This window comes from Hoplias malabaricus, chromosome 15 (genome assembly GCF_029633855.1).
Source record: "Hoplias malabaricus isolate fHopMal1 chromosome 15, fHopMal1.hap1, whole genome shotgun sequence".
In the NCBI taxonomy this organism is placed as follows: Eukaryota; Metazoa; Chordata; class Actinopteri; order Characiformes; family Erythrinidae; genus Hoplias; species Hoplias malabaricus.
In genome coordinates, this window is record NC_089814.1 from 24,870,931 (window position 1) to 24,894,817 (window position 23,887).

At 51.6% G+C, this 23,887-nt stretch overlaps 65 non-coding genes across 65 annotated transcripts; 23 read left to right on the plus strand and 42 right to left on the minus strand.

Moving 5' to 3' along the window:
- Positions 1-24: 24 nt before the first annotated feature.
- trnav-cac (transfer RNA valine (anticodon CAC)) lies at positions 25-97 on the minus strand. Its single transcript has one exon. It is a non-coding gene; the product is annotated as a tRNA-Val (tRNA).
- Positions 98-550: 453 nt separating this feature from the next.
- trnag-ucc (transfer RNA glycine (anticodon UCC)) lies at positions 551-622 on the plus strand. The gene has a single exon. It is a non-coding gene; the product is annotated as a tRNA-Gly (tRNA).
- An 89-nt stretch (positions 623-711) lies between these two features.
- trnad-guc (transfer RNA aspartic acid (anticodon GUC)) lies at positions 712-783 on the minus strand. Its single transcript has one exon. It is a non-coding gene; the product is annotated as a tRNA-Asp (tRNA).
- A 64-nt stretch (positions 784-847) lies between these two features.
- On the minus strand, positions 848-920 carry trnav-cac (transfer RNA valine (anticodon CAC)). The gene has a single exon. It is a non-coding gene; the product is annotated as a tRNA-Val (tRNA).
- A 453-nt stretch (positions 921-1,373) lies between these two features.
- trnag-ucc (transfer RNA glycine (anticodon UCC)) lies at positions 1,374-1,445 on the plus strand. Its single transcript has one exon. It is a non-coding gene; the product is annotated as a tRNA-Gly (tRNA).
- Positions 1,446-1,534: 89 nt separating this feature from the next.
- Positions 1,535-1,606, minus strand: trnad-guc (transfer RNA aspartic acid (anticodon GUC)). Its single transcript has one exon. It is a non-coding gene; the product is annotated as a tRNA-Asp (tRNA).
- A 735-nt stretch (positions 1,607-2,341) lies between these two features.
- Positions 2,342-2,413, plus strand: trnag-ucc (transfer RNA glycine (anticodon UCC)). The gene has a single exon. It is a non-coding gene; the product is annotated as a tRNA-Gly (tRNA).
- Positions 2,414-2,502: 89 nt separating this feature from the next.
- trnad-guc (transfer RNA aspartic acid (anticodon GUC)) lies at positions 2,503-2,574 on the minus strand. The gene has a single exon. It is a non-coding gene; the product is annotated as a tRNA-Asp (tRNA).
- A 209-nt stretch (positions 2,575-2,783) lies between these two features.
- On the minus strand, positions 2,784-2,856 carry trnav-cac (transfer RNA valine (anticodon CAC)). The gene has a single exon. It is a non-coding gene; the product is annotated as a tRNA-Val (tRNA).
- Positions 2,857-3,309: 453 nt separating this feature from the next.
- Positions 3,310-3,381, plus strand: trnag-ucc (transfer RNA glycine (anticodon UCC)). Its single transcript has one exon. It is a non-coding gene; the product is annotated as a tRNA-Gly (tRNA).
- An 89-nt stretch (positions 3,382-3,470) lies between these two features.
- Positions 3,471-3,542, minus strand: trnad-guc (transfer RNA aspartic acid (anticodon GUC)). The gene has a single exon. It is a non-coding gene; the product is annotated as a tRNA-Asp (tRNA).
- Positions 3,543-3,751: 209 nt separating this feature from the next.
- trnav-cac (transfer RNA valine (anticodon CAC)) lies at positions 3,752-3,824 on the minus strand. Its single transcript has one exon. It is a non-coding gene; the product is annotated as a tRNA-Val (tRNA).
- A 453-nt stretch (positions 3,825-4,277) lies between these two features.
- trnag-ucc (transfer RNA glycine (anticodon UCC)) lies at positions 4,278-4,349 on the plus strand. The gene has a single exon. It is a non-coding gene; the product is annotated as a tRNA-Gly (tRNA).
- An 89-nt stretch (positions 4,350-4,438) lies between these two features.
- trnad-guc (transfer RNA aspartic acid (anticodon GUC)) lies at positions 4,439-4,510 on the minus strand. Its single transcript has one exon. It is a non-coding gene; the product is annotated as a tRNA-Asp (tRNA).
- Positions 4,511-4,719: 209 nt separating this feature from the next.
- On the minus strand, positions 4,720-4,792 carry trnav-cac (transfer RNA valine (anticodon CAC)). Its single transcript has one exon. It is a non-coding gene; the product is annotated as a tRNA-Val (tRNA).
- Positions 4,793-5,245: 453 nt separating this feature from the next.
- trnag-ucc (transfer RNA glycine (anticodon UCC)) lies at positions 5,246-5,317 on the plus strand. Its single transcript has one exon. It is a non-coding gene; the product is annotated as a tRNA-Gly (tRNA).
- Positions 5,318-5,406: 89 nt separating this feature from the next.
- Positions 5,407-5,478, minus strand: trnad-guc (transfer RNA aspartic acid (anticodon GUC)). Its single transcript has one exon. It is a non-coding gene; the product is annotated as a tRNA-Asp (tRNA).
- Positions 5,479-5,687: 209 nt separating this feature from the next.
- trnav-cac (transfer RNA valine (anticodon CAC)) lies at positions 5,688-5,760 on the minus strand. Its single transcript has one exon. It is a non-coding gene; the product is annotated as a tRNA-Val (tRNA).
- Positions 5,761-6,213: 453 nt separating this feature from the next.
- Positions 6,214-6,285, plus strand: trnag-ucc (transfer RNA glycine (anticodon UCC)). The gene has a single exon. It is a non-coding gene; the product is annotated as a tRNA-Gly (tRNA).
- An 89-nt stretch (positions 6,286-6,374) lies between these two features.
- Positions 6,375-6,446, minus strand: trnad-guc (transfer RNA aspartic acid (anticodon GUC)). The gene has a single exon. It is a non-coding gene; the product is annotated as a tRNA-Asp (tRNA).
- Positions 6,447-6,655: 209 nt separating this feature from the next.
- Positions 6,656-6,728, minus strand: trnav-cac (transfer RNA valine (anticodon CAC)). The gene has a single exon. It is a non-coding gene; the product is annotated as a tRNA-Val (tRNA).
- Positions 6,729-7,181: 453 nt separating this feature from the next.
- Positions 7,182-7,253, plus strand: trnag-ucc (transfer RNA glycine (anticodon UCC)). The gene has a single exon. It is a non-coding gene; the product is annotated as a tRNA-Gly (tRNA).
- Positions 7,254-7,624: 371 nt separating this feature from the next.
- trnav-cac (transfer RNA valine (anticodon CAC)) lies at positions 7,625-7,697 on the minus strand. The gene has a single exon. It is a non-coding gene; the product is annotated as a tRNA-Val (tRNA).
- A 726-nt stretch (positions 7,698-8,423) lies between these two features.
- Positions 8,424-8,495, plus strand: trnag-ucc (transfer RNA glycine (anticodon UCC)). The gene has a single exon. It is a non-coding gene; the product is annotated as a tRNA-Gly (tRNA).
- An 89-nt stretch (positions 8,496-8,584) lies between these two features.
- On the minus strand, positions 8,585-8,656 carry trnad-guc (transfer RNA aspartic acid (anticodon GUC)). The gene has a single exon. It is a non-coding gene; the product is annotated as a tRNA-Asp (tRNA).
- A 209-nt stretch (positions 8,657-8,865) lies between these two features.
- trnav-cac (transfer RNA valine (anticodon CAC)) lies at positions 8,866-8,938 on the minus strand. The gene has a single exon. It is a non-coding gene; the product is annotated as a tRNA-Val (tRNA).
- A 453-nt stretch (positions 8,939-9,391) lies between these two features.
- Positions 9,392-9,463, plus strand: trnag-ucc (transfer RNA glycine (anticodon UCC)). Its single transcript has one exon. It is a non-coding gene; the product is annotated as a tRNA-Gly (tRNA).
- An 89-nt stretch (positions 9,464-9,552) lies between these two features.
- On the minus strand, positions 9,553-9,624 carry trnad-guc (transfer RNA aspartic acid (anticodon GUC)). The gene has a single exon. It is a non-coding gene; the product is annotated as a tRNA-Asp (tRNA).
- A 209-nt stretch (positions 9,625-9,833) lies between these two features.
- On the minus strand, positions 9,834-9,906 carry trnav-cac (transfer RNA valine (anticodon CAC)). Its single transcript has one exon. It is a non-coding gene; the product is annotated as a tRNA-Val (tRNA).
- Positions 9,907-10,359: 453 nt separating this feature from the next.
- Positions 10,360-10,431, plus strand: trnag-ucc (transfer RNA glycine (anticodon UCC)). Its single transcript has one exon. It is a non-coding gene; the product is annotated as a tRNA-Gly (tRNA).
- Positions 10,432-10,520: 89 nt separating this feature from the next.
- On the minus strand, positions 10,521-10,592 carry trnad-guc (transfer RNA aspartic acid (anticodon GUC)). Its single transcript has one exon. It is a non-coding gene; the product is annotated as a tRNA-Asp (tRNA).
- A 209-nt stretch (positions 10,593-10,801) lies between these two features.
- trnav-cac (transfer RNA valine (anticodon CAC)) lies at positions 10,802-10,874 on the minus strand. The gene has a single exon. It is a non-coding gene; the product is annotated as a tRNA-Val (tRNA).
- Positions 10,875-11,327: 453 nt separating this feature from the next.
- Positions 11,328-11,399, plus strand: trnag-ucc (transfer RNA glycine (anticodon UCC)). The gene has a single exon. It is a non-coding gene; the product is annotated as a tRNA-Gly (tRNA).
- Positions 11,400-11,770: 371 nt separating this feature from the next.
- Positions 11,771-11,843, minus strand: trnav-cac (transfer RNA valine (anticodon CAC)). The gene has a single exon. It is a non-coding gene; the product is annotated as a tRNA-Val (tRNA).
- Positions 11,844-12,569: 726 nt separating this feature from the next.
- trnag-ucc (transfer RNA glycine (anticodon UCC)) lies at positions 12,570-12,641 on the plus strand. Its single transcript has one exon. It is a non-coding gene; the product is annotated as a tRNA-Gly (tRNA).
- An 89-nt stretch (positions 12,642-12,730) lies between these two features.
- Positions 12,731-12,802, minus strand: trnad-guc (transfer RNA aspartic acid (anticodon GUC)). The gene has a single exon. It is a non-coding gene; the product is annotated as a tRNA-Asp (tRNA).
- Positions 12,803-13,011: 209 nt separating this feature from the next.
- On the minus strand, positions 13,012-13,084 carry trnav-cac (transfer RNA valine (anticodon CAC)). Its single transcript has one exon. It is a non-coding gene; the product is annotated as a tRNA-Val (tRNA).
- Positions 13,085-13,537: 453 nt separating this feature from the next.
- On the plus strand, positions 13,538-13,609 carry trnag-ucc (transfer RNA glycine (anticodon UCC)). The gene has a single exon. It is a non-coding gene; the product is annotated as a tRNA-Gly (tRNA).
- An 89-nt stretch (positions 13,610-13,698) lies between these two features.
- On the minus strand, positions 13,699-13,770 carry trnad-guc (transfer RNA aspartic acid (anticodon GUC)). Its single transcript has one exon. It is a non-coding gene; the product is annotated as a tRNA-Asp (tRNA).
- A 209-nt stretch (positions 13,771-13,979) lies between these two features.
- On the minus strand, positions 13,980-14,052 carry trnav-cac (transfer RNA valine (anticodon CAC)). Its single transcript has one exon. It is a non-coding gene; the product is annotated as a tRNA-Val (tRNA).
- A 453-nt stretch (positions 14,053-14,505) lies between these two features.
- Positions 14,506-14,577, plus strand: trnag-ucc (transfer RNA glycine (anticodon UCC)). Its single transcript has one exon. It is a non-coding gene; the product is annotated as a tRNA-Gly (tRNA).
- Positions 14,578-14,666: 89 nt separating this feature from the next.
- On the minus strand, positions 14,667-14,738 carry trnad-guc (transfer RNA aspartic acid (anticodon GUC)). Its single transcript has one exon. It is a non-coding gene; the product is annotated as a tRNA-Asp (tRNA).
- Positions 14,739-14,947: 209 nt separating this feature from the next.
- On the minus strand, positions 14,948-15,020 carry trnav-cac (transfer RNA valine (anticodon CAC)). The gene has a single exon. It is a non-coding gene; the product is annotated as a tRNA-Val (tRNA).
- A 453-nt stretch (positions 15,021-15,473) lies between these two features.
- On the plus strand, positions 15,474-15,545 carry trnag-ucc (transfer RNA glycine (anticodon UCC)). Its single transcript has one exon. It is a non-coding gene; the product is annotated as a tRNA-Gly (tRNA).
- A 371-nt stretch (positions 15,546-15,916) lies between these two features.
- trnav-cac (transfer RNA valine (anticodon CAC)) lies at positions 15,917-15,989 on the minus strand. Its single transcript has one exon. It is a non-coding gene; the product is annotated as a tRNA-Val (tRNA).
- Positions 15,990-16,603: 614 nt separating this feature from the next.
- Positions 16,604-16,675, minus strand: trnad-guc (transfer RNA aspartic acid (anticodon GUC)). Its single transcript has one exon. It is a non-coding gene; the product is annotated as a tRNA-Asp (tRNA).
- Positions 16,676-17,410: 735 nt separating this feature from the next.
- trnag-ucc (transfer RNA glycine (anticodon UCC)) lies at positions 17,411-17,482 on the plus strand. The gene has a single exon. It is a non-coding gene; the product is annotated as a tRNA-Gly (tRNA).
- An 89-nt stretch (positions 17,483-17,571) lies between these two features.
- Positions 17,572-17,643, minus strand: trnad-guc (transfer RNA aspartic acid (anticodon GUC)). Its single transcript has one exon. It is a non-coding gene; the product is annotated as a tRNA-Asp (tRNA).
- Positions 17,644-17,852: 209 nt separating this feature from the next.
- On the minus strand, positions 17,853-17,925 carry trnav-cac (transfer RNA valine (anticodon CAC)). The gene has a single exon. It is a non-coding gene; the product is annotated as a tRNA-Val (tRNA).
- A 453-nt stretch (positions 17,926-18,378) lies between these two features.
- Positions 18,379-18,450, plus strand: trnag-ucc (transfer RNA glycine (anticodon UCC)). The gene has a single exon. It is a non-coding gene; the product is annotated as a tRNA-Gly (tRNA).
- An 89-nt stretch (positions 18,451-18,539) lies between these two features.
- trnad-guc (transfer RNA aspartic acid (anticodon GUC)) lies at positions 18,540-18,611 on the minus strand. The gene has a single exon. It is a non-coding gene; the product is annotated as a tRNA-Asp (tRNA).
- Positions 18,612-18,820: 209 nt separating this feature from the next.
- On the minus strand, positions 18,821-18,893 carry trnav-cac (transfer RNA valine (anticodon CAC)). The gene has a single exon. It is a non-coding gene; the product is annotated as a tRNA-Val (tRNA).
- A 453-nt stretch (positions 18,894-19,346) lies between these two features.
- Positions 19,347-19,418, plus strand: trnag-ucc (transfer RNA glycine (anticodon UCC)). The gene has a single exon. It is a non-coding gene; the product is annotated as a tRNA-Gly (tRNA).
- Positions 19,419-19,789: 371 nt separating this feature from the next.
- On the minus strand, positions 19,790-19,862 carry trnav-cac (transfer RNA valine (anticodon CAC)). The gene has a single exon. It is a non-coding gene; the product is annotated as a tRNA-Val (tRNA).
- A 453-nt stretch (positions 19,863-20,315) lies between these two features.
- Positions 20,316-20,387, plus strand: trnag-ucc (transfer RNA glycine (anticodon UCC)). Its single transcript has one exon. It is a non-coding gene; the product is annotated as a tRNA-Gly (tRNA).
- Positions 20,388-20,476: 89 nt separating this feature from the next.
- On the minus strand, positions 20,477-20,548 carry trnad-guc (transfer RNA aspartic acid (anticodon GUC)). Its single transcript has one exon. It is a non-coding gene; the product is annotated as a tRNA-Asp (tRNA).
- Positions 20,549-20,757: 209 nt separating this feature from the next.
- Positions 20,758-20,830, minus strand: trnav-cac (transfer RNA valine (anticodon CAC)). The gene has a single exon. It is a non-coding gene; the product is annotated as a tRNA-Val (tRNA).
- A 453-nt stretch (positions 20,831-21,283) lies between these two features.
- On the plus strand, positions 21,284-21,355 carry trnag-ucc (transfer RNA glycine (anticodon UCC)). Its single transcript has one exon. It is a non-coding gene; the product is annotated as a tRNA-Gly (tRNA).
- An 89-nt stretch (positions 21,356-21,444) lies between these two features.
- On the minus strand, positions 21,445-21,516 carry trnad-guc (transfer RNA aspartic acid (anticodon GUC)). Its single transcript has one exon. It is a non-coding gene; the product is annotated as a tRNA-Asp (tRNA).
- A 209-nt stretch (positions 21,517-21,725) lies between these two features.
- Positions 21,726-21,798, minus strand: trnav-cac (transfer RNA valine (anticodon CAC)). The gene has a single exon. It is a non-coding gene; the product is annotated as a tRNA-Val (tRNA).
- Positions 21,799-22,251: 453 nt separating this feature from the next.
- Positions 22,252-22,323, plus strand: trnag-ucc (transfer RNA glycine (anticodon UCC)). The gene has a single exon. It is a non-coding gene; the product is annotated as a tRNA-Gly (tRNA).
- A 371-nt stretch (positions 22,324-22,694) lies between these two features.
- Positions 22,695-22,767, minus strand: trnav-cac (transfer RNA valine (anticodon CAC)). The gene has a single exon. It is a non-coding gene; the product is annotated as a tRNA-Val (tRNA).
- Positions 22,768-23,220: 453 nt separating this feature from the next.
- Positions 23,221-23,292, plus strand: trnag-ucc (transfer RNA glycine (anticodon UCC)). Its single transcript has one exon. It is a non-coding gene; the product is annotated as a tRNA-Gly (tRNA).
- Positions 23,293-23,381: 89 nt separating this feature from the next.
- Positions 23,382-23,453, minus strand: trnad-guc (transfer RNA aspartic acid (anticodon GUC)). Its single transcript has one exon. It is a non-coding gene; the product is annotated as a tRNA-Asp (tRNA).
- A 209-nt stretch (positions 23,454-23,662) lies between these two features.
- Positions 23,663-23,735, minus strand: trnav-cac (transfer RNA valine (anticodon CAC)). The gene has a single exon. It is a non-coding gene; the product is annotated as a tRNA-Val (tRNA).
- Between the last annotated feature and the right edge of the window lie 152 nt (positions 23,736-23,887).

The window sequence follows — 23,887 nt, forward strand, 5'->3', positions numbered from 1 at the left end:
AGCAAAGAGAAGAGACGCGCCTTGTGTTTCTGCCCGGCATCGATCCGGGGACCTTTCGCGTGTGAGGCGAACGTGATAACCACTACACTACAGAAACCAGCCGCTGAGCAAACAGACAGTCTCCCGTTCGGCTCATGGTGGACAGTCACATGGCACTTCGACATTCCGGAGAACCCAAACAGACTGGAGGGGCAGCCGCATTGCTTTTATTTGGAAAATAAAAGCCACACAAGTCAAGACGAGGATTAAACAGGTAGCAAAGAGAAGAGACGCTAATCCTGGCTTTAGTAAGCCTTGCATTTCCGCCCGGCATCGATCCGGGGACCTTTCGCGTGTTAGGCAAACGTGATAACCACTACACTACAGAAACCAGCCGCTGGCCAAACAGACAGTCTGCCGTTCGGGTCATGGTGGACAGTGACAAGGCACTTCGACATTACGGAGAACCCAAACAGCCTGGAGGGGCAGCCACGGCTTAACGCGGATCATAATAGGACTTCAAGCAATGACGTTCGTGCAAACGGCCTAGGTCCAGCTTCCGCCCGCTGTGGCGTTGGTGGTATAGTGGTGAGCATAGCTGCCTTCCAAGCAGTTGACCCGGGTTCGATTCCCGGCCAACGCATTCACTTTAAAACACGTTTCTCCAACAGCTGCCACGGTTTGCGAAGCGAATTGTTTTGCAAATCTACATAGCGCAAGAAAATCACCTTTCTCCCCGTCGGGGAATCGAACCCCGGTCTTCCGCGTGACAGGCGGAGATACTGTCCACTATACTAACGAGGACGAAAAAAGCCACAGAGGTCAAGACGAGGATTAAACGGCTAGCAAAGAGAAGAGACGCGCCTTGTGTTTCTGCCCGGCATCGATCCGGGGACCTTTCGCGTGTGAGGCGAACGTGATAACCACTACACTACAGAAACCAGCCGCTGAGCAAACAGACAGTCTCCCGTTCGGCTCATGGTGGACAGTCACATGGCACTTCGACATTCCGGAGAACCCAAACAGACTGGAGGGGCAGCCGCATTGCTTTTATTTGGAAAATAAAAGCCACACAAGTCAAGACGAGGATTAAACAGGTAGCAAAGAGAAGAGACGCTAATCCTGGCTTTAGTAAGCCTTGCGTTTCCGCCCGGCATCGATCCGGGGACCTTTCGCGTGTTAGGCAAACGTGATAACCACTACACTACAGAAACCAGCCGCTGGCCAAACAGACAGTCTGCCGTTCGGGTCATGGTGGACAGTGACATGGCACTTCGACATTACGGAGAACCCAAACAGCCTGGAGGGGCAGCCACGGCTTAACGCGGATCATAATAGGACTTCAAGCAATGACGTTCGTGCAAACGGCCTAGGTCCAGCTTCCGCCCGCTGTGGCGTTGGTGGTATAGTGGTGAGCATAGCTGCCTTCCAAGCAGTTGACCCGGGTTCGATTCCCGGCCAACGCATTCACTTTAAAACACGTTTCTCCAACAGCTGCCACGGTTTGCGAAGCGAATTGTTTTGCAAATCTACATAGCGCAAGAAAATCACCTTCCTCCCCGTCGGGGAATCGAACCCCGGTCTTCCGCGTGACAGGCGGAGATACTGTCCACTATACTAACGAGGACGACTGCGCAGGGCCAGTGGGGCTGTGGGAGAACCACCACTACGAAAGCATGGACGACACTTTGAACGAATTCCTTTAGGCTGCACTTAGTCCTGTTTTTTTTCTTTTGATATCAGCTAAAATTGGCCAAATCCTAAGACCTTGAAAATAAAAGCCACAGAGGTCAAGACGAGGATTAAACGGCTAGCAAAGAGAAGAGACGCGCCTTGTGTTTCTGCCCGGCATCGATCCGGGGACCTTTCGCGTGTGAGGCGAGCGTGATAACCACTACACTACAGAAACCAGCCGCTGAGCAAACAGACAGTCTCCCGTTCGGCTCATGGTGGACAGTCACATGGCACTTCGACATTCCGGAGAACCCAAACAGACTGGAGGGGCAGCCGCATTGCTTTTATTTGGAAAATAAAAGCCACACAAGTCAAGACGAGGATTAAACAGGTAGCAAAGAGAAGAGACGCTAATCCTGGCTTTAGTAAGCCTTGCGTTTCCGCCCGGCATCGATCCGGGGACCTTTCGCGTGTTAGGCAAACGTGATAACCACTACACTACAGAAACCAGCCGCTGGCCAAACAGACAGTCTGCCGTTCGGGTCATGGTGGACAGTGACATGGCACTTCGACATTACGGAGAACCCAAACAGCCTGGAGGGGCAGCCACGGCTTAACGCGGATCATAATAGGACTTCAAGCAATGACGTTCGTGCAAACGGCCTAGGTCCAGCTTCCGCCCGCTGTGGCGTTGGTGGTATAGTGGTGAGCATAGCTGCCTTCCAAGCAGTTGACCCGGGTTCGATTCCCGGCCAACGCATTCACTTTAAAACACGTTTCTCCAACAGCTGCCACGGTTTGCGAAGCGAATTGTTTTGCAAATCTACATAGCGCAAGAAAATCACCTTTCTCCCCGTCGGGGAATCGAACCCCGGTCTTCCGCGTGACAGGCGGAGATACTGTCCACTATACTAACGAGGACGACTGCGCAGGGCCAGTGGGGCTGTGGGAGAACCACCACTACGAAAGCATGGACGACACTTTGAACGAATTCCTTTAGGCTGCACTTAGTCCTGTTTTTTTTCTTTTGATATCAGCTAAAATTGGCCAAATCCTAAGACCTTGAAAATAAAAGCCACAGAGGTCAAGACCAGGATTAAACGGCTAGCAAAGAGAAGAGACGCGCCTTGTGTTTCTGCCCGGCATCGATCCGGGGACCTTTCGCGTGTGAGGCGAACGTGATAACCACTACACTACAGAAACCAGCCGCTGAGCAAACAGACAGTCTCCCGTTCGGCTCATGGTGGACAGTCACATGGCACTTCGACATTCCGGAGAACCCAAACAGACTGGAGGGGCAGCCGCATTGCTTTTATTTGGAAAATAAAAGCCACACAAGTCAAGACGAGGATTAAACAGGTAGCAAAGAGAAGAGACGCTAATCCTGGCTTTAGTAAGCCTTGCGTTTCCGCCCGGCATCGATCCGGGGACCTTTCGCGTGTTAGGCAAACGTGATAACCACTACACTACAGAAACCAGCCGCTGGCCAAACAGACAGTCTGCCGTTCGGGTCATGGTGGACAGTGACAAGGCACTTCGACATTACGGAGAACCCAAACAGCCTGGAGGGGCAGCCACGGATTAACGCGGATCATAATAGGACTTCAAGCAATGACGTTCGTGCAAACGGCCTAGGTCCAGCTTCCACCCACTGTGGCGTTGGTGGTATAGTGGTGAGCATAGCTGCCTTCCAAGCAGTTGACCCGGGTTCGATTCCCGGCCAACGCATTTACTTTAAAACACGTTTCTCCAACAGCTGCAACGGTTTGCGAAGCGAATTGTTTTGCAAATCTACATAGCGCAAGAAAATCACCTTTCTCCCCGTCGGGGAATCGAACCCCGGTCTTCCGCGTGACAGGCGGAGATACTGTCCACTATACTAACGAGGACGACTGCGCAGGGCCAGTGGGGCTGTGGGAGAACCACCACTACGAAAGCATGGACGACACTTTGAACGAATTCCTTTAGGCTGCACTTAGTCCTGTTTTTTTTCTTTTGATATCAGCTAAAATTGGCCAAATCCTAAGACCTTGAAAATAAAAGCCACAGAGGTCAAGACGAGGATTAAACGGCTAGCAAAGAGAAGAGACGCGCCTTGTGTTTCTGCCCGGCATCGATCCGGGGACCTTTCGCGTGTGAGGCGAACGTGATAACCACTACACTACAGAAACCAGCCGCTGAGCAAACAGACAGTCTCCCGTTCGGCTCATGGTGGACAGTCACATGGCACTTCGACATTCCGGAGAACCCAAACAGACTGGAGGGGCAGCCGCATTGCTTTTATTTGGAAAATAAAAGCCACACAAGTCAAGACGAGGATTAAACAGGTAGCAAAGAGAAGAGACGCTAATCCTGGCTTTAGTAAGCCTTGCGTTTCCGCCCGGCATCGATCTGGGGACCTTTCGTGTGTTAGGCAAACGTGATAACCACTACACTACAGAAACCAGCCGCTGGCCAAACAGACAGTCTGCCGTTCGGGTCATGGTGGACAGTGACAAGGCACTTCGACATTACGGAGAACCCAAACAGCCTGGAGGGGCAGCCACGGCTTAACGCGGATCATAATAGGACTTCAAGCAATGACGTTCGTGCAAACGGCCTAGGTCCAGCTTCCGCCCACTGTGGCGTTGGTGGTATAGTGGTGAGCATAGCTGCCTTCCAAGCAGTTGACCCGGGTTCGATTCCCGGCCAACGCATTCACTTTAAAACACGTTTCTCCAACAGCTGCAACGGTTTGCGAAGCGAATTGTTTTGCAAATCTACATAGCGCAAGAAAATCACCTTTCTCCCCGTCGGGGAATCGAACCCCGGTCTTCCGCGTGACAGGCGGAGATACTGTCCACTATACTAACGAGGACGACTGCGCAGGGCCAGTGGGGCTGTGGGAGAACCACCACTACGAAAGCATGGACGACACTTTGAACGAATTCCTTTAGGCTGCACTTAGTCCTGTTTTTTTTCTTTTGATATCAGCTAAAATTGGCCAAATCCTAAGACCTTGAAAATAAAAGCCACAGAGGTCAAGACGAGGATTAAACGGCTAGCAAAGAGAAGAGACGCGCCTTGTGTTTCTGCCCGGCATCGATCCGGGGACCTTTCGCGTGTGAGGCGAACGTGATAACCACTACACTACAGAAACCAGCCGCTGAGCAAACAGACAGTCTCCCGTTCGGCTCATGGTGGACAGTCACATGGCACTTCGACATTCCGGAGAACCCAAACAGACTGGAGGGGCAGCCGCATTGCTTTTATTTGGAAAATAAAAGCCACACAAGTCAAGACGAGGATTAAACAGGTAGCAAAGAGAAGAGACGCTAATCCTGGCTTTAGTAAGCCTTGCGTTTCCGCCCGGCATCGATCCGGGGACCTTTCGCGTGTTAGGCAAACGTGATAACCACTACACTACAGAAACCAGCCGCTGGCCAAACAGACAGTCTGCCGTTCGGGTCATGGTGGACAGTGACATGGCACTTCGACATTACGGAGAACCCAAACAGCCTGGAGGGGCAGCCACGGATTAACGCGGATCATAATAGGACTTCAAGCAATGACTTTCGTGCAAACGGCCTAGGTCCAGCTTCCGCCCACTGTGGCGTTGGTGGTATAGTGGTGAGCATAGCTGCCTTCCAAGCAGTTGACCCGGGTTCGATTCCCGGCCAACGCATTCACTTTAAAACACGTTTCTCCAACAGCTGCAACGGTTTGCGAAGCGAATTGTTTTGCAAATCTACATAGCGCAAGAAAATCACCTTTCTCCCCGTCGGGGAATCGAACCCCGGTCTTCCGCGTGACAGGCGGAGATACTGTCCACTATACTAACGAGGACGACTGCGCAGGGCCAGTGGGGCTGTGGGAGAACCACCACTACGAAAGCATGGACGACACTTTGAACGAATTCCTTTAGGCTGCACTTAGTCCTGTTTTTTTTCTTTTGATATCAGCTAAAATTGGCCAAATCCTAAGACCTTGAAAATAAAAGCCACAGAGGTCAAGACGAGGATTAAACGGCTAGCAAAGAGAAGAGACGCGCCTTGTGTTTCTGCCCGGCATCGATCCGGGGACCTTTCGCGTGTGAGGCGAACGTGATAACCACTACACTACAGAAACCAGCCGCTGAGCAAACAGACAGTCTCCCGTTCGGCTCATGGTGGACAGTCACATGGCACTTCGACATTCCGGAGAACCCAAACAGACTGGAGGGGCAGCCGCATTGCTTTTATTTGGAAAATAAAAGCCACACAAGTCAAGACGAGGATTAAACAGGTAGCAAAGAGAAGAGACGCTAATCCTGGCTTTAGTAAGCCTTGCGTTTCCGCCCGGCATCGATCCGGGGACCTTTCGCGTGTTAGGCAAACGTGATAACCACTACACTACAGAAACCAGCCGCTGGCCAAACAGACAGTCTGCCGTTCGGGTCATGGTGGACAGTGACATGGCACTTCGACATTACGGAGAACCCAAACAGCCTGGAGGGGCAGCCACGGATTAACGCGGATCATAATAGGACTTCAAGCAATGACTTTCGTGCAAACGGCCTAGGTCCAGCTTCCGCCCGCTGTGGCGTTGGTGGTATAGTGGTGAGCATAGCTGCCTTCCAAGCAGTTGACCCGGGTTCGATTCCCGGCCAACGCATTCACTTTAAAACACGTTTCTCCAACAGCTGCCACGGTTTGCGAAGCGAATTGTTTTGCAAATCTACATAGCGCAAGAAAATCACCTTTCTCCCCGTCGGGGAATCGAACCCCGGTCTTCCGCGTGACAGGCGGAGATACTGTCCACTATACTAACGAGGACGACTGCGCAGGGCCAGTGGGGCTTTGGGAGAACCACCACTACGAAAGCATGGACGACACTTTGAACGAATTCCTTTAGGCTGCACTTAGTCCTGTTTTTTTTCTTTTGATATCAGCTAAAATTGGCCAAATCCTAAGACCTTGAAAATAAAAGCCACAGAGGTCAAGACGAGGATTAAACGGCTAGCAAAGAGAAGAGACGCGCCTTGTGTTTCTGCCCGGCATCGATCCGGGGACCTTTCGCGTGTGAGGCGAACGTGATAACCACTACACTACAGAAACCAGCCGCTGAGCAAACAGACAGTCTCCCGTTCGGCTCATGGTGGACAGTCACATGGCACTTCGACATTCCGGAGAACCCAAACAGACTGGAGGGGCAGCCGCATTGCTTTTATTTGGAAAATAAAAGCCACACAAGTCAAGACGAGGATTAAACAGGTAGCAAAGAGAAGAGACGCTAATCCTGGCTTTAGTAAGCCTTGCGTTTCCGCCCGGCATCGATCCGGGGACCTTTCGCGTGTTAGGCAAACGTGATAACCACTACACTACAGAAACCAGCCGCTGGCCAAACAGACAGTCTGCCGTTCGGGTCATGGTGGACAGTGACATGGCACTTCGACATTACGGAGAACTCAAACAGCCTGGAGGGGCAGCCACGGCTTAACGCGGATCATAATAGGACTTCAAGCAATGACGTTCGTGCAAACGGCCTAGGTCCAGCTTCTGCCCGCTGTGGCGTTGGTGGTATAGTGGTGAGCATAGCTGCCTTCCAAGCAGTTGACCCGGGTTCGATTCCCGGCCAACGCATTCACTTTAAAACACGTTTCTCCAACAGCTGCCACGGTTTGCGAAGCGAATTGTTTTGCAAATCTACATAGCGCAAGAAAATCACCTTTCTCCCCGTCGGGGAATCGAACGGCGAATCTTCCGCGTGACAGGCGGAGATACTGTCCACTATACTAACGAGGACGACTGCGCAGGGCCAGTGGGGCTGTGGGAGAACCACCACTACGAAAGCATGGACGACACTTTGAACGAATTCCTTTAGGCTGCACTTAGTCCTGTTTTTTTTCTTTTGATATCAGCTAAAATTGGCCAAATCCTAAGACCTTGAAAATAAAAGCCACAGAGGTCAAGACGAGGATTAAACGGCTAGCAAAGAGAAGAGACGCGCCTTGTGTTTCTGCCCGGCATCGATCCGGGGACCTTTCGCGTGTGAGGCGAACGTGATAACCACTACACTACAGAAACCAGCCGCTGAGCAAACAGACAGTCTCCCGTTCGGCTCATGGTGGACAGTCACATGGCACTTCGACATTCCGGAGAACCCAAACAGACTGGAGGGGCAGCCGCATTGCTTTTATTTGGAAAATAAAAGCCACACAAGTCAAGACGAGGATTAAACAGGTAGCAAAGAGAAGAGACGCTAATCCTGGCTTTAGTAAGCCTTGCGTTTCCGCCCGGCATCGATCCGGGGACCTTTCGCGTGTTAGGCAAACGTGATAACCACTACACTACAGAAACCAGCCGCTGAGCAAACAGACAGTCTCCCGTTCGGCTCATGGTGGACAGTCACATGGCACTTCGACATTCCGGAGAACCCAAACAGACTGGAGGGGCAGCCGCATTGCTTTTATTTGGAAAATAAAAGCCACACAAGTCAAGACGAGGATTAAACAGGTAGCAAAGAGAAGAGACGCTAATCCTGGCTTTAGTAAGCCTTGCGTTTCCGCCCGGCATCGATCTGGGGACCTTTCGTGTGTTAGGCAAACGTGATAACCACTACACTACAGAAACCAGCCGCTGGCCAAACAGACAGTCTGCCGTTCGGGTCATGGTGGACAGTGACAAGGCACTTCGACATTACGGAGAACCCAAACAGCCTGGAGGGGCAGCCACGGCTTAACGCGGATCATAATAGGACTTCAAGCAATGACGTTCGTGCAAACGGCCTAGGTCCAGCTTCCGCCCACTGTGGCGTTGGTGGTATAGTGGTGAGCATAGCTGCCTTCCAAGCAGTTGACCCGGGTTCGATTCCCGGCCAACGCATTCACTTTAAAACACGTTTCTCCAACAGCTGCAACGGTTTGCGAAGCGAATTGTTTTGCAAATCTACATAGCGCAAGAAAATCACCTTTCTCCCCGTCGGGGAATCGAACCCCGGTCTTCCGCGTGACAGGCGGAGATACTGTCCACTATACTAACGAGGACGACTGCGCAGGGCCAGTGGGGCTGTGGGAGAACCACCACTACGAAAGCATGGACGACACTTTGAACGAATTCCTTTAGGCTGCACTTAGTCCTGTTTTTTTTCTTTTGATATCAGCTAAAATTGGCCAAATCCTAAGACCTTGAAAATAAAAGCCACAGAGGTCAAGACGAGGATTAAACGGCTAGCAAAGAGAAGAGACGCGCCTTGTGTTTCTGCCCGGCATCGATCCGGGGACCTTTCGCGTGTGAGGCGAACGTGATAACCACTACACTACAGAAACCAGCCGCTGAGCAAACAGACAGTCTCCCGTTCGGCTCATGGTGGACAGTCACATGGCACTTCGACATTCCGGAGAACCCAAACAGACTGGAGGGGCAGCCGCATTGCTTTTATTTGGAAAATAAAAGCCACACAAGTCAAGACGAGGATTAAACAGGTAGCAAAGAGAAGAGACGCTAATCCTGGCTTTAGTAAGCCTTGCGTTTCCGCCCGGCATCGATCCGGGGACCTTTCGCGTGTTAGGCAAACGTGATAACCACTACACTACAGAAACCAGCCGCTGGCCAAACAGACAGTCTGCCGTTCGGGTCATGGTGGACAGTGACATGGCACTTCGACATTACGGAGAACCCAAACAGCCTGGAGGGGCAGCCACGGATTAACGCGGATCATAATAGGACTTCAAGCAATGACTTTCGTGCAAACGGCCTAGGTCCAGCTTCCGCCCACTGTGGCGTTGGTGGTATAGTGGTGAGCATAGCTGCCTTCCAAGCAGTTGACCCGGGTTCGATTCCCGGCCAACGCATTCACTTTAAAACACGTTTCTCCAACAGCTGCAACGGTTTGCGAAGCGAATTGTTTTGCAAATCTACATAGCGCAAGAAAATCACCTTTCTCCCCGTCGGGGAATCGAACCCCGGTCTTCCGCGTGACAGGCGGAGATACTGTCCACTATACTAACGAGGACGACTGCGCAGGGCCAGTGGGGCTGTGGGAGAACCACCACTACGAAAGCATGGACGACACTTTGAACGAATTCCTTTAGGCTGCACTTAGTCCTGTTTTTTTTCTTTTGATATCAGCTAAAATTGGCCAAATCCTAAGACCTTGAAAATAAAAGCCACAGAGGTCAAGACGAGGATTAAACGGCTAGCAAAGAGAAGAGACGCGCCTTGTGTTTCTGCCCGGCATCGATCCGGGGACCTTTCGCGTGTGAGGCGAACGTGATAACCACTACACTACAGAAACCAGCCGCTGAGCAAACAGACAGTCTCCCGTTCGGCTCATGGTGGACAGTCACATGGCACTTCGACATTCCGGAGAACCCAAACAGACTGGAGGGGCAGCCGCATTGCTTTTATTTGGAAAATAAAAGCCACACAAGTCAAGACGAGGATTAAACAGGTAGCAAAGAGAAGAGACGCTAATCCTGGCTTTAGTAAGCCTTGCGTTTCCGCCCGGCATCGATCCGGGGACCTTTCGCGTGTTAGGCAAACGTGATAACCACTACACTACAGAAACCAGCCGCTGGCCAAACAGACAGTCTGCCGTTCGGGTCATGGTGGACAGTGACATGGCACTTCGACATTACGGAGAACCCAAACAGCCTGGAGGGGCAGCCACGGATTAACGCGGATCATAATAGGACTTCAAGCAATGACTTTCGTGCAAACGGCCTAGGTCCAGCTTCCGCCCGCTGTGGCGTTGGTGGTATAGTGGTGAGCATAGCTGCCTTCCAAGCAGTTGACCCGGGTTCGATTCCCGGCCAACGCATTCACTTTAAAACACGTTTCTCCAACAGCTGCCACGGTTTGCGAAGCGAATTGTTTTGCAAATCTACATAGCGCAAGAAAATCACCTTTCTCCCCGTCGGGGAATCGAACCCCGGTCTTCCGCGTGACAGGCGGAGATACTGTCCACTATACTAACGAGGACGACTGCGCAGGGCCAGTGGGGCTTTGGGAGAACCACCACTACGAAAGCATGGACGACACTTTGAACGAATTCCTTTAGGCTGCACTTAGTCCTGTTTTTTTTCTTTTGATATCAGCTAAAATTGGCCAAATCCTAAGACCTTGAAAATAAAAGCCACAGAGGTCAAGACGAGGATTAAACGGCTAGCAAAGAGAAGAGACGCGCCTTGTGTTTCTGCCCGGCATCGATCCGGGGACCTTTCGCGTGTGAGGCGAACGTGATAACCACTACACTACAGAAACCAGCCGCTGAGCAAACAGACAGTCTCCCGTTCGGCTCATGGTGGACAGTCACATGGCACTTCGACATTCCGGAGAACCCAAACAGACTGGAGGGGCAGCCGCATTGCTTTTATTTGGAAAATAAAAGCCACACAAGTCAAGACGAGGATTAAACAGGTAGCAAAGAGAAGAGACGCTAATCCTGGCTTTAGTAAGCCTTGCGTTTCCGCCCGGCATCGATCCGGGGACCTTTCGCGTGTTAGGCAAACGTGATAACCACTACACTACAGAAACCAGCCGCTGGCCAAACAGACAGTCTGCCGTTCGGGTCATGGTGGACAGTGACATGGCACTTCGACATTACGGAGAACTCAAACAGCCTGGAGGGGCAGCCACGGCTTAACGCGGATCATAATAGGACTTCAAGCAATGACGTTCGTGCAAACGGCCTAGGTCCAGCTTCTGCCCGCTGTGGCGTTGGTGGTATAGTGGTGAGCATAGCTGCCTTCCAAGCAGTTGACCCGGGTTCGATTCCCGGCCAACGCATTCACTTTAAAACACGTTTCTCCAACAGCTGCCACGGTTTGCGAAGCGAATTGTTTTGCAAATCTACATAGCGCAAGAAAATCACCTTTCTCCCCGTCGGGGAATCGAACGGCGAATCTTCCGCGTGACAGGCGGAGATACTGTCCACTATACTAACGAGGACGACTGCGCAGGGCCAGTGGGGCTGTGGGAGAACCACCACTACGAAAGCATGGACGACACTTTGAACGAATTCCTTTAGGCTGCACTTAGTCCTGTTTTTTTTCTTTTGATATCAGCTAAAATTGGCCAAATCCTAAGACCTTGAAAATAAAAGCCACAGAGGTCAAGACGAGGATTAAACGGCTAGCAAAGAGAAGAGACGCGCCTTGTGTTTCTGCCCGGCATCGATCCGGGGACCTTTCGCGTGTGAGGCGAACGTGATAACCACTACACTACAGAAACCAGCCGCTGAGCAAACAGACAGTCTCCCGTTCGGCTCATGGTGGACAGTCACATGGCACTTCGACATTCCGGAGAACCCAAACAGACTGGAGGGGCAGCCGCATTGCTTTTATTTGGAAAATAAAAGCCACACAAGTCAAGACGAGGATTAAACAGGTAGCAAAGAGAAGAGACGCTAATCCTGGCTTTAGTAAGCCTTGCGTTTCCGCCCGGCATCGATCCGGGGACCTTTCGCGTGTTAGGCAAACGTGATAACCACTACACTACAGAAACCAGCCGCTGAGCAAACAGACAGTCTCCCGTTCGGCTCATGGTGGACAGTCACATGGCACTTCGACATTCCGGAGAACCCAAACAGACTGGAGGGGCAGCCGCATTGCTTTTATTTGGAAAATAAAAGCCACACAAGTCAAGACGAGGATTAAACAGGTAGCAAAGAGAAGAGACGCTAATCCTGGCTTTAGTAAGCCTTGCGTTTCCGCCCGGCATCGATCTGGGGACCTTTCGTGTGTTAGGCAAACGTGATAACCACTACACTACAGAAACCAGCCGCTGGCCAAACAGACAGTCTGCCGTTCGGGTCATGGTGGACAGTGACAAGGCACTTCGACATTACGGAGAACCCAAACAGCCTGGAGGGGCAGCCACGGCTTAACGCGGATCATAATAGGACTTCAAGCAATGACGTTCGTGCAAACGGCCTAGGTCCAGCTTCCGCCCACTGTGGCGTTGGTGGTATAGTGGTGAGCATAGCTGCCTTCCAAGCAGTTGACCCGGGTTCGATTCCCGGCCAACGCATTCACTTTAAAACACGTTTCTCCAACAGCTGCAACGGTTTGCGAAGCGAATTGTTTTGCAAATCTACATAGCGCAAGAAAATCACCTTTCTCCCCGTCGGGGAATCGAACCCCGGTCTTCCGCGTGACAGGCGGAGATACTGTCCACTATACTAACGAGGACGACTGCGCAGGGCCAGTGGGGCTGTGGGAGAACCACCACTACGAAAGCATGGACGACACTTTGAACGAATTCCTTTAGGCTGCACTTAGTCCTGTTTTTTTTCTTTTGATATCAGCTAAAATTGGCCAAATCCTAAGACCTTGAAAATAAAAGCCACAGAGGTCAAGACGAGGATTAAACGGCTAGCAAAGAGAAGAGACGCGCCTTGTGTTTCTGCCCGGCATCGATCCGGGGACCTTTCGCGTGTGAGGCGAACGTGATAACCACTACACTACAGAAACCAGCCGCTGAGCAAACAGACAGTCTCCCGTTCGGCTCATGGTGGACAGTCACATGGCACTTCGACATTCCGGAGAACCCAAACAGACTGGAGGGGCAGCCGCATTGCTTTTATTTGGAAAATAAAAGCCACACAAGTCAAGACGAGGATTAAACAGGTAGCAAAGAGAAGAGACGCTAATCCTGGCTTTAGTAAGCCTTGCGTTTCCGCCCGGCATCGATCCGGGGACCTTTCGCGTGTTAGGCAAACGTGATAACCACTACACTACAGAAACCAGCCGCTGGCCAAACAGACAGTCTGCCGTTCGGGTCATGGTGGACAGTGACATGGCACTTCGACATTACGGAGAACCCAAACAGCCTGGAGGGGCAGCCACGGATTAACGCGGATCATAATAGGACTTCAAGCAATGACTTTCGTGCAAACGGCCTAGGTCCAGCTTCCGCCCACTGTGGCGTTGGTGGTATAGTGGTGAGCATAGCTGCCTTCCAAGCAGTTGACCCGGGTTCGATTCCCGGCCAACGCATTCACTTTAAAACACGTTTCTCCAACAGCTGCAACGGTTTGCGAAGCGAATTGTTTTGCAAATCTACATAGCGCAAGAAAATCACCTTTCTCCCCGTCGGGGAATCGAACCCCGGTCTTCCGCGTGACAGGCGGAGATACTGTCCACTATACTAACGAGGACGACTGCGCAGGGCCAGTGGGGCTGTGGGAGAACCACCACTACGAAAGCATGGACGACACTTTGAACGAATTCCTTTAGGCTGCACTTAGTCCTGTTTTTTTTCTTTTGATATCAGCTAAAATTGGCCAAATCCTAAGACCTTGAAAATAAAAGCCACAGAGGTCAAGACGAGGATTAAACGGCTAGCAAAGAGAAGAGACGCGCCTTGTGTTTCTGCCCGGCATCGATCCGGGGACCTTTCGCGTGTGAGGCGAACGTGATAACCACTACACTACAGAAACCAGCCGCTGAGCAAACAGACAGTCTCCCGTTCGGCTCATGGTGGACAGTCACATGGCACTTCGACATTCCGGAGAACCCAAACAGACTGGAGGGGCAGCCGCATTGCTTTTATTTGGAAAATAAAAGCCACACAAGTCAAGACGAGGATTAAACAGGTAGCAAAGAGAAGAGACGCTAATCCTGGCTTTAGTAAGCCTTGCGTTTCCGCCCGGCATCGATCCGGGGACCTTTCGCGTGTTAGGCAAACGTGATAACCACTACACTACAGAAACCAGCCGCTGGCCAAACAGACAGTCTGCCGTTCGGGTCATGGTGGACAGTGACATGGCACTTCGACATTACGGAGAACCCAAACAGCCTGGAGGGGCAGCCACGGATTAACGCGGATCATAATAGGACTTCAAGCAATGACTTTCGTGCAAACGGCCTAGGTCCAGCTTCCGCCCGCTGTGGCGTTGGTGGTATAGTGGTGAGCATAGCTGCCTTCCAAGCAGTTGACCCGGGTTCGATTCCCGGCCAACGCATTCACTTTAAAACACGTTTCTCCAACAGCTGCCACGGTTTGCGAAGCGAATTGTTTTGCAAATCTACATAGCGCAAGAAAATCACCTTTCTCCCCGTCGGGGAATCGAACCCCGGTCTTCCGCGTGACAGGCGGAGATACTGTCCACTATACTAACGAGGACGACTGCGCAGGGCCAGTGGGGCTTTGGGAGAACCACCACTACGAAAGCATGGACGACACTTTGAACGAATTCCTTTAGGCTGCACTTAGTCCTGTTTTTTTTCTTTTGATATCAGCTAAAATTGGCCAAATCCTAAGACCTTGAAAATAAAAGCCACAGAGGTCAAGACGAGGATTAAACGGCTAGCAAAGAGAAGAGACGCGCCTTGTGTTTCTGCCCGGCATCGATCCGGGGACCTTTCGCGTGTGAGGCGAACGTGATAACCACTACACTACAGAAACCAGCCGCTGAGCAAACAGACAGTCTCCCGTTCGGCTCATGGTGGACAGTCACATGGCACTTCGACATTCCGGAGAACCCAAACAGACTGGAGGGGCAGCCGCATTGCTTTTATTTGGAAAATAAAAGCCACACAAGTCAAGACGAGGATTAAACAGGTAGCAAAGAGAAGAGACGCTAATCCTGGCTTTAGTAAGCCTTGCGTTTCCGCCCGGCATCGATCCGGGGACCTTTCGCGTGTTAGGCAAACGTGATAACCACTACACTACAGAAACCAGCCGCTGGCCAAACAGACAGTCTGCCGTTCGGGTCATGGTGGACAGTGACATGGCACTTCGACATTACGGAGAACTCAAACAGCCTGGAGGGGCAGCCACGGCTTAACGCGGATCATAATAGGACTTCAAGCAATGACGTTCGTGCAAACGGCCTAGGTCCAGCTTCTGCCCGCTGTGGCGTTGGTGGTATAGTGGTGAGCATAGCTGCCTTCCAAGCAGTTGACCCGGGTTCGATTCCCGGCCAACGCATTCACTTTAAAACACGTTTCTCCAACAGCTGCCACGGTTTGCGAAGCGAATTGTTTTGCAAATCTACATAGCGCAAGAAAATCACCTTTCTCCCCGTCGGGGAATCGAACGGCGAATCTTCCGCGTGACAGGCGGAGATACTGTCCACTATACTAACGAGGACGACTGCGCAGGGCCAGTGGGGCTGTGGGAGAACCACCACTACGAAAGCATGGACGACACTTTGAACGAATTCCTTTAGGCTGCACTTAGTCCTGTTTTTTTTCTTTTGATATCAGCTAAAATTGGCCAAATCCTAAGACCTTGAAAATAAAAGCCACAGAGGTCAAGACGAGGATTAAACGGCTAGCAAAGAGAAGAGACGCGCCTTGTGTTTCTGCCCGGCATCGATCCGGGGACCTTTCGCGTGTGAGGCGAACGTGATAACCACTACACTACAGAAACCAGCCGCTGAGCAAACAGACAGTCTCCCGTTCGGCTCATGGTGGACAGTCACATGGCACTTCGACATTCCGGAGAACCCAAACAGACTGGAGGGGCAGCCGCATTGCTTTTATTTGGAAAATAAAAGCCACACAAGTCAAGACGAGGATTAAACAGGTAGCAAAGAGAAGAGACGCTAATCCTGGCTTTAGTAAGCCTTGCGTTTCCGCCCGGCATCGATCCGGGGACCTTTCGCGTGTTAGGCAAACGTGATAACCACTACACTACAGAAACCAGCCGCTGGCCAAACAGACAGTCTGCCGTTCGGGTCATGGTGGACAGTGACATGGCACTTCGACATTACGGAGAACCCAAACAGCCTGGAGGGGCAGCCACGGCTTAACGCGGATCATAATAGGACTTCAAGCAATGACGTTCGTGCAAACGGCCTAGGTCCAGCTTCCGCCCGCTGTGGCGTTGGTGGTATAGTGGTGAGCATAGCTTTCTTCCAAGCAGTTGACCCGGGTTCGATTCCCGGCCAACGCATTCACTTTAAAACACGTTTCTCCAACAGCTGCCACGGTTTGCAAAGCGAATTGTTTTGCAAATCTACATAGCGCAAGAAAATCACCTTTCTCCCCGTCGGGGAATCGAACCCCGGTCTTCCGCGTGACAGGCGGAGATACTGTCCACTATACTAACGAGGACGACTGCGCAGGGCCAGTGGGGCTGTGGGAGAACCACCACTACGAAAGCATGGACGACACTTTGAACGAATTCCTTTAGGCTGCACTTAGTCCTGTTTTTTTTCTTTTGATATCAGCTAAAATTGGCCAAATCCTAAGACCTTGAAAATAAAAGCCACAGAGGTCAAGACGAGGATTAAACGGCTAGCAAAGAGAAGAGAAGCGCCTTGTGTTTCTGCCCGGCATCGATCCGGGGAACTTTCGCGTGTGAGGCGAACGTGATAACCACTACACTACAGAAACCAGCCGCTGAGCAAACAGACAGTCTCCCGTTCGGCTCATGGTGGACAGTCACATGGCACTTCGACATTCCGGAGAACCCAAACAGACTGGAGGGGCAGCCGCATTGCTTTTATTTGGAAAATAAAAGCCACACAAGTCAAGACGAGGATTAAACAGGTAGCAAAGAGAAGAGACGCTAATCCTGGCTTTAGTAAGCCTTGCGTTTCCGCCCGGCATCGATCCGGGGACCTTTCGCGTGTTAGGCAAACGTGATAACCACTACACTACAGAAACCAGCCGCTGGCCAAACAGACAGTCTGCCGTTCGGGTCATGGTGGACAGTGACATGGCACTTCGACATTACGGAGAACCCAAACAGCCTGGAGGGGCAGCCACGGCTTAACGCGGATCATAATAGGACTTCAAGCAATGACGTTCGTGCAAACAGCCTAGGTCCAGCTTCCACCCGCTGTGGCGTTGGTGGTATAGTGGTGAGCATAGCTGCCTTCCAAGCAGTTGACCCGGGTTCGATTCCCGGCCAACGCATTCACTTTAAAACACGTTTCTCCAACAGCTGCCACGGTTTGCGAAGCGAATTGTTTTGCAAATCTACATAGCGCAAGAAAATCACCTTTCTCCCCGTCGGGGAATCGAACCCCGGTCTTCCGCGTGACAGGCGGAGATACTGTCCACTATACTAACGAGGACGACTGCGCAGGGCCAGTGGGGCTGTGGGAGAACCACCACTACGAAAGCATGGACGACACTTTGAACAAATTCCTTTAGGCTGCACTTAGTCCTGTTTTTTTTCTTTTGATATCAGCTAAAATTGGCCAAATCCTAAGACCTTGAAAATAAAAGCCACAGAGGTCAAGGCGAGGATTAAACGGCTAGCAAAGAGAAGAGACGCGCCTTGTGTTTCTGCCCGGCATCGATCCGGGGACCTTTCGCGTGTGAGGCGAACGTGATAACCACTACACTACAGAAACCAGCCGCTGAGCAAACAGACAGTCTCCCGTTCGGCTCATGGTGGACAGTCACATGGCACTTCAACATTCCGGAGAACCCAAACAGACTGGAGGGGCAGCCGCATTGCTTTTATTTGGAAAATAAAAGCCACACAAGTCAAGACGAGGATTAAACAGGTAGCAAAGAGAAGAGACGCTAATCCTGGCTTTAGTAAGCCTTGCGTTTCCGCCCGGCATCGATCCAGGGACCTTTCGCGTGTTAGGCAAACGTGATAACCACTACACTACAGAAACCAGCCGCTGGCCAAACAGACAGTCTGCCGTTCGGGTCATGGTGGACAGTGACATGGCACTTCGACATTACGGAGAACCCAAACAGCCTGGAGGGGCAGCCACGGCTTAACGCGGATCATAATAGGACTTCAAGCAATGACGTTCGTGCAAACAGCCTAGGTCCAGCTTCCGCCCGCTGTGGCGTTGGTGGTATAGTGGTGAGCATAGCTGCCTTCCAAGCAGTTGACCCGGGTTCGATTCCCGGCCAACGCATTCACTTTAAAACACGTTTCTCCAACAGCTGCCACGGTTTGCGAAGCGAATTGTTTTGCAAATCTACATAGCGCAAGAAAATCACCTTTCTCCCCGTCGGGGAATCGAACCCCGGTCTTCCGCGTGACAGGCGGAGATACTGTCCACTATACTAACGAGGACGACTGCGCAGGGCCAGTGGGGCTGTGGGAGAACCACCACTACGAAAGCATGGACGACACTTTGAACGAATTCCTTTAGGCTGCACTTAGTCCTGTTTTTTTTCTTTTGATATCAGCTAAAATTGGCCAAATCCTAAGACCTTGAAAATAAAAGCCACAGAGGTCAAGGCGAGGATTAAACGGCTAGCAAAGAGAAGAGACGCGCCTTGTGTTTCTGCCCGGCATCGATCCGGGGACCTTTCGCGTGTGAGGCGAACGTGATAACCACTACACTACAGAAACCAGCCGCTGAGCAAACAGACAGTCTCCCGTTCGGCTCATGGTGGACAGTCACATGGCACTTCAACATTCCGGAGAACCCAAACAGACTGGAGGGGCAGCCGCATTGCTTTTATTTGGAAAATAAAAGCCACACAAGTCAAGACGAGGATTAAACAGGTAGCAAAGAGAAGAGACGCTAATCCTGGCTTTAGTAAGCCTTGCGTTTCCGCCCGGCATCGATCCAGGGACCTTTCGCGTGTTAGGCAAACGTGATAACCACTACACTACAGAAACCAGCCGCTGGCCAAACAGACAGTCTGCCGTTCGGGTCATGGTGGACAGTGACATGGCACTTCGACATTACGGAGAACCCAAACAGCCTGGAGGGGCAGCCACGGCTTAACGCGGATCATAATAGGACTTCAAGCAATGACGTTCGTGCAAACAGCCTAGGTCCAGCTTCCGCCCGCTGTGGCGTTGGTGGTATAGTGGTGAGCATAGCTGCCTTCCAAGCAGTTGACCCGGGTTCGATTCCCGGCCAACGCATTCACTTTAAAACACGTTTCTCCAACAGCTGCCACGGTTTGCGAAGCGAATTGTTTTGCAAATCTACATAGCGCAAGAAAATCACCTTTCTCCCCGTCGGGGAATCGAACGGCGAATCTTCCGCGTGACAGGCGGAGATACTGTCCACTATACTAACGAGGACGACTGCGCAGGGCCAGTGGGGCTGTGGGAGAACCACCACTACGAAAGCATGGACGACACTTTGAACAAATTCCTTTAGGCTGCACTTAGTCCTGTTTTTTTTCTTTTGATATCAGCTAAAATTGGCCAAATCCTAAGACCTTGAAAATAAAAGCCACAGAGGTCAAGGCGAGGATTAAACGGCTAGCAAAGAGAAGAGACGCGCCTTGTGTTTCTGCCCGGCATCGATCCGGGGACCTTTCGCGTGTGAGGCGAACGTGATAACCACTACACTACAGAAACCAGCCGCTGAGCAAACAGACAGTCTCCCGTTCGGCTCATGGTGGACAGTCACATGGCACTTCGACATTCCGGAGAACCCAAACAGACTGGAGGGGCAGCCGCATTGCTTTTATTTGGAAAATAAAAGCCACACAAGTCAAGACGAGGATTAAACAGGTAGCAAAGAGAAGAGACGCTAATCCTGGCTTTAGTAAGCCTTGCGTTTCCGCCCGGCATCGATCCAGGGACCTTTCGCGTGTTAGGCAAACGTGATAACCACTACACTACAGAAACCAGCCGCTGGCCAAACAGACAGTCTGCCGTTCGGGTCATGGTGGACAGTGACATGGCACTTCGACATTACGGAGAACCCAAACAGCCTGGAGGGGCAGCCACGGCTTAACGCGGATCATAATAGGACTTCAAGCAATGACGTTCGTGCAAACAGCCTAGGTCCAGCTTCCGCCCGCTGTGGCGTTGGTGGTATAGTGGTGAGCATAGCTGCCTTCCAAGCAGTTGACCCGGGTTCGATTCCCGGCCAACGCATTCACTTTAAAACACGTTTCTCCAACAGCTGCCACGGTTTGCGAAGCGAATTGTTTTGCAAATCTACATAGCGCAAGAAAATCACCTTTCTCCCCGTCGGGGAATCGAACCCCGGTCTTCCGCGTGACAGGCGGAGATACTGTCCACTATACTAACGAGGACGACTGCGCAGGGCCAGTGGGGCTGTGGGAGAACCACCACTACGAAAGCATGGACGACACTTTGAACAAATTCCTTTAGGCTGCACTTAGTCCTGTTTTTTTTCTTTTGATATCAGCTAAAATTGGCCAAATCCTAAGACCTTGAAAATAAAAGCCACAGAGGTCAAGGCGAGGATTAAACGGCTAGCAAAGAGAAGAGACGCGCCTTGTGTTTCTGCCCGGCATCGATCCGGGGACCTTTCGCGTGTGAGGCGAACGTGATAACCACTACACTACAGAAACCAGCCGCTGAGCAAACAGACAGTCTCCCGTTCGGCTCATGGTGGACAGTCACATGGCACTTCAACATTCCGGAGAACCCAAACAGACTGGAGGGGCAGCCGCATTGCTTTTATTTGGAAAATAAAAGCCACACAAGTCAAGACGAGGATTAAACAGGTAGCAAAGAGAAGAGACGCTAATCCTGGCTTTAGTAAGCCTTGCGTTTCCGCCCGGCATCGATCCAGGGACCTTTCGCGTGTTAGGCAAACGTGATAACCACTACACTACAGAAACCAGCCGCTGGCCAAACAGACAGTCTGCCGTTCGGGTCATGGTGGACAGTGACATGGCACTTCGACATTACGGAGAACCCAAACAGCCTGGAGGGGCAGCCACGGCTTAACGCGGATCATAATAGGACTTCAAGCAATGACGTTCGTGCAAACAGCCTAGGTCCAGCTTCCGCCCGCTGTGGCGTTGGTGGTATAGTGGTGAGCATAGCTGCCTTCCAAGCAGTTGACCCGGGTTCGATTCCCGGCCAACGCATTCACTTTAAAACACGTTTCTCCAACAGCTGCCACGGTTTGCGAAGCGAATTGTTTTGCAAATCTACATAGCGCAAGAAAATCACCTTTCTCCCCGTCGGGGAATCGAACCCCGGTCTTCCGCGTGACAGGCGGAGATACTGTCCACTATACTAACGAGGACGACTGCGCAGGGCCAGTGGGGCTGTGGGAGAACCACCACTACGAAAGCATGGACGACACTTTGAACGAATTCCTTTAGGCTGCACTTAGTCCTGTTTTTTTTCTTTTGATATCAGCTAAAATTGGCCAAATCCTAAGACCTTGAAAATAAAAGCCACAGAGGTCAAGGCGAGGATTAAACGGCTAGCAAAGAGAAGAGACGCGCCTTGTGTTTCTGCCCGGCATCGATCCGGGGACCTTTCGCGTGTGAGGCGAACGTGATAACCACTACACTACAGAAACCAGCCGCTGAGCAAACAGACAGTCTCCCGTTCGGCTCATGGTGGACAGTCACATGGCACTTCGACATTCCGGAGAACCCAAACAGACTGGAGGGGCAGCCGCATTGCTTTTATTTGGAAAATAAAAGCCACACAAGTCAAGACGAGGATTAAACAGGTAGCAAAGAGAAGAGACGCTAATCCTGGCTTTAGTAAGCCTTGCGTTTCCGCCCGGCATCGATCCGGGGACCTTTCGCGTGTTAGGCAAACGTGATAACCACTACACTACAGAAACCAGCCGCTGGCCAAACAGACAGTCTGCCGTTCGGGTCATGGTGGACAGTGACATGGCACTTCGACATTACGGAGAACTCAAACAGCCTGGAGGGGCAGCCACGGCTTAACGCGGATCATAATAGGACTTCAAGCAATGACGTTCGTGCAAACGGCCTAGGTCCAGCTTCCACCTGCTGTGGCGTTGGTGGTATAGTGGTGAGCATAGCTGCCTTCCAAGCAGTTGACCCGGGTTCGATTCCCGGCCAACGCATTCACTTTAAAACACGTTTCTCCAACAGCTGCCACGGTTTGCGAAGCGAATTGTTTTGCAAATCTACATAGCGCCAGAAAATCACCTTTCTCCCCGTCGGGGAATCGAACGGCGAATCTTCCGCGTGACAGGCGGAGATACTGTCCACTATACTAACGAGGACGACTGCGCAGGGCCAGTGGGGCTGTGGGAGAACCACCACTACGAAAGCATGGACGACACTTTGAACGAATTCCTTTAGGCTGCACTTAGTCCTGTTTTTTTTCTTTTGATATCAGCTAAAATTGGCCAAATCCTAAGACCTTGAAAATAAAAGCCACAGAGGTCAAGGCGAGGATTAAACGGCTAGCAAAGAGAAGAGACGCGCCTTGTGTTTCTGCCCGGCATCGATCCGGGGACCTTTCGCGTGTGAGGCGAACGTGATAACCACTACACTACAGAAACCAGCCGCTGAGCAAACAGACAGTCTCCCGTTCGGCTCATGGTGGACAGTCACATGGCACTTCGACATTCCGGAGAACCCAAACAGACTGGAGGGGCAGCCGCATTGCTTTTATTTGGAAAATAAAAGCCACACAAGTCAAGACGAGGATTAAACAGGTAGCAAAGAGAAGAGACGCTAATCCTGGCTTTAGTAAGCCTTGCGTTTCCGCCCGGCATCGATCCAGGGACCTTTCGCGTGTTAGGCAAACGTGATAACCACTACACTACAGAAACCAGCCGCTGGCCAAACAGACAGTCTGCCGTTCGGGTCATGGTGGACAGTGACATGGCACTTCGACATTACGGAGAACCCAAACAGCCTGGAGGGGCAGCCACGGCTTAACGCGGATCATAATAGGACTTCAAGCAATGACGTTCGTGCAAACAGCCTAGGTCCAGCTTCCGCCCGCTGTGGCGTTGGTGGTATAGTGGTGAGCATAGCTGCCTTCCAAGCAGTTGACCCGGGTTCGATTCCCGGCCAACGCATTCACTTTAAAACACGTTTCTCCAACAGCTGCCACGGTTTGCGAAGCGAATTGTTTTGCAAATCTACATAGCGCAAGAAAATCACCTTTCTCCCCGTCGGGGAATCGAACCCCGGTCTTCCGCGTGACAGGCGGAGATACTGTCCACTATACTAACGAGGACGACTGCGCAGGGCCAGTGGGGCTGTGGGAGAACCACCACTACGAAAGCATGGACGACACTTTGAACGAATTCCTTTAGGCTGCACTTAGTCCTGTTTTTTTTCTTTTGATATCAGCTAAAATTGGCCAAATCCTAAGACCTTGAAAATAAAAGCCACAGAGGTCAAGACGAGGATTAAACGGCTAGCAAAGAGAAGAGACGCGCCTTGTGTTTCTGCCCGGCATCGATCCGGGGACCTTTCGCGTGTGAGGCGAACGTGATAACCACTACACTACAGAAACCAGCCGCTGAGCAAACAGACAGTCTCCCGTTCGGCTCATGGTGGACAGTCACATGGCACTTCGACATTCCGGAGAACCCAAACAGACTGGAGGGGCAGCCGCATTGCTTTTATTTGGAAAATAAAAGCCACACAAGTCAAGACGAGGATTAA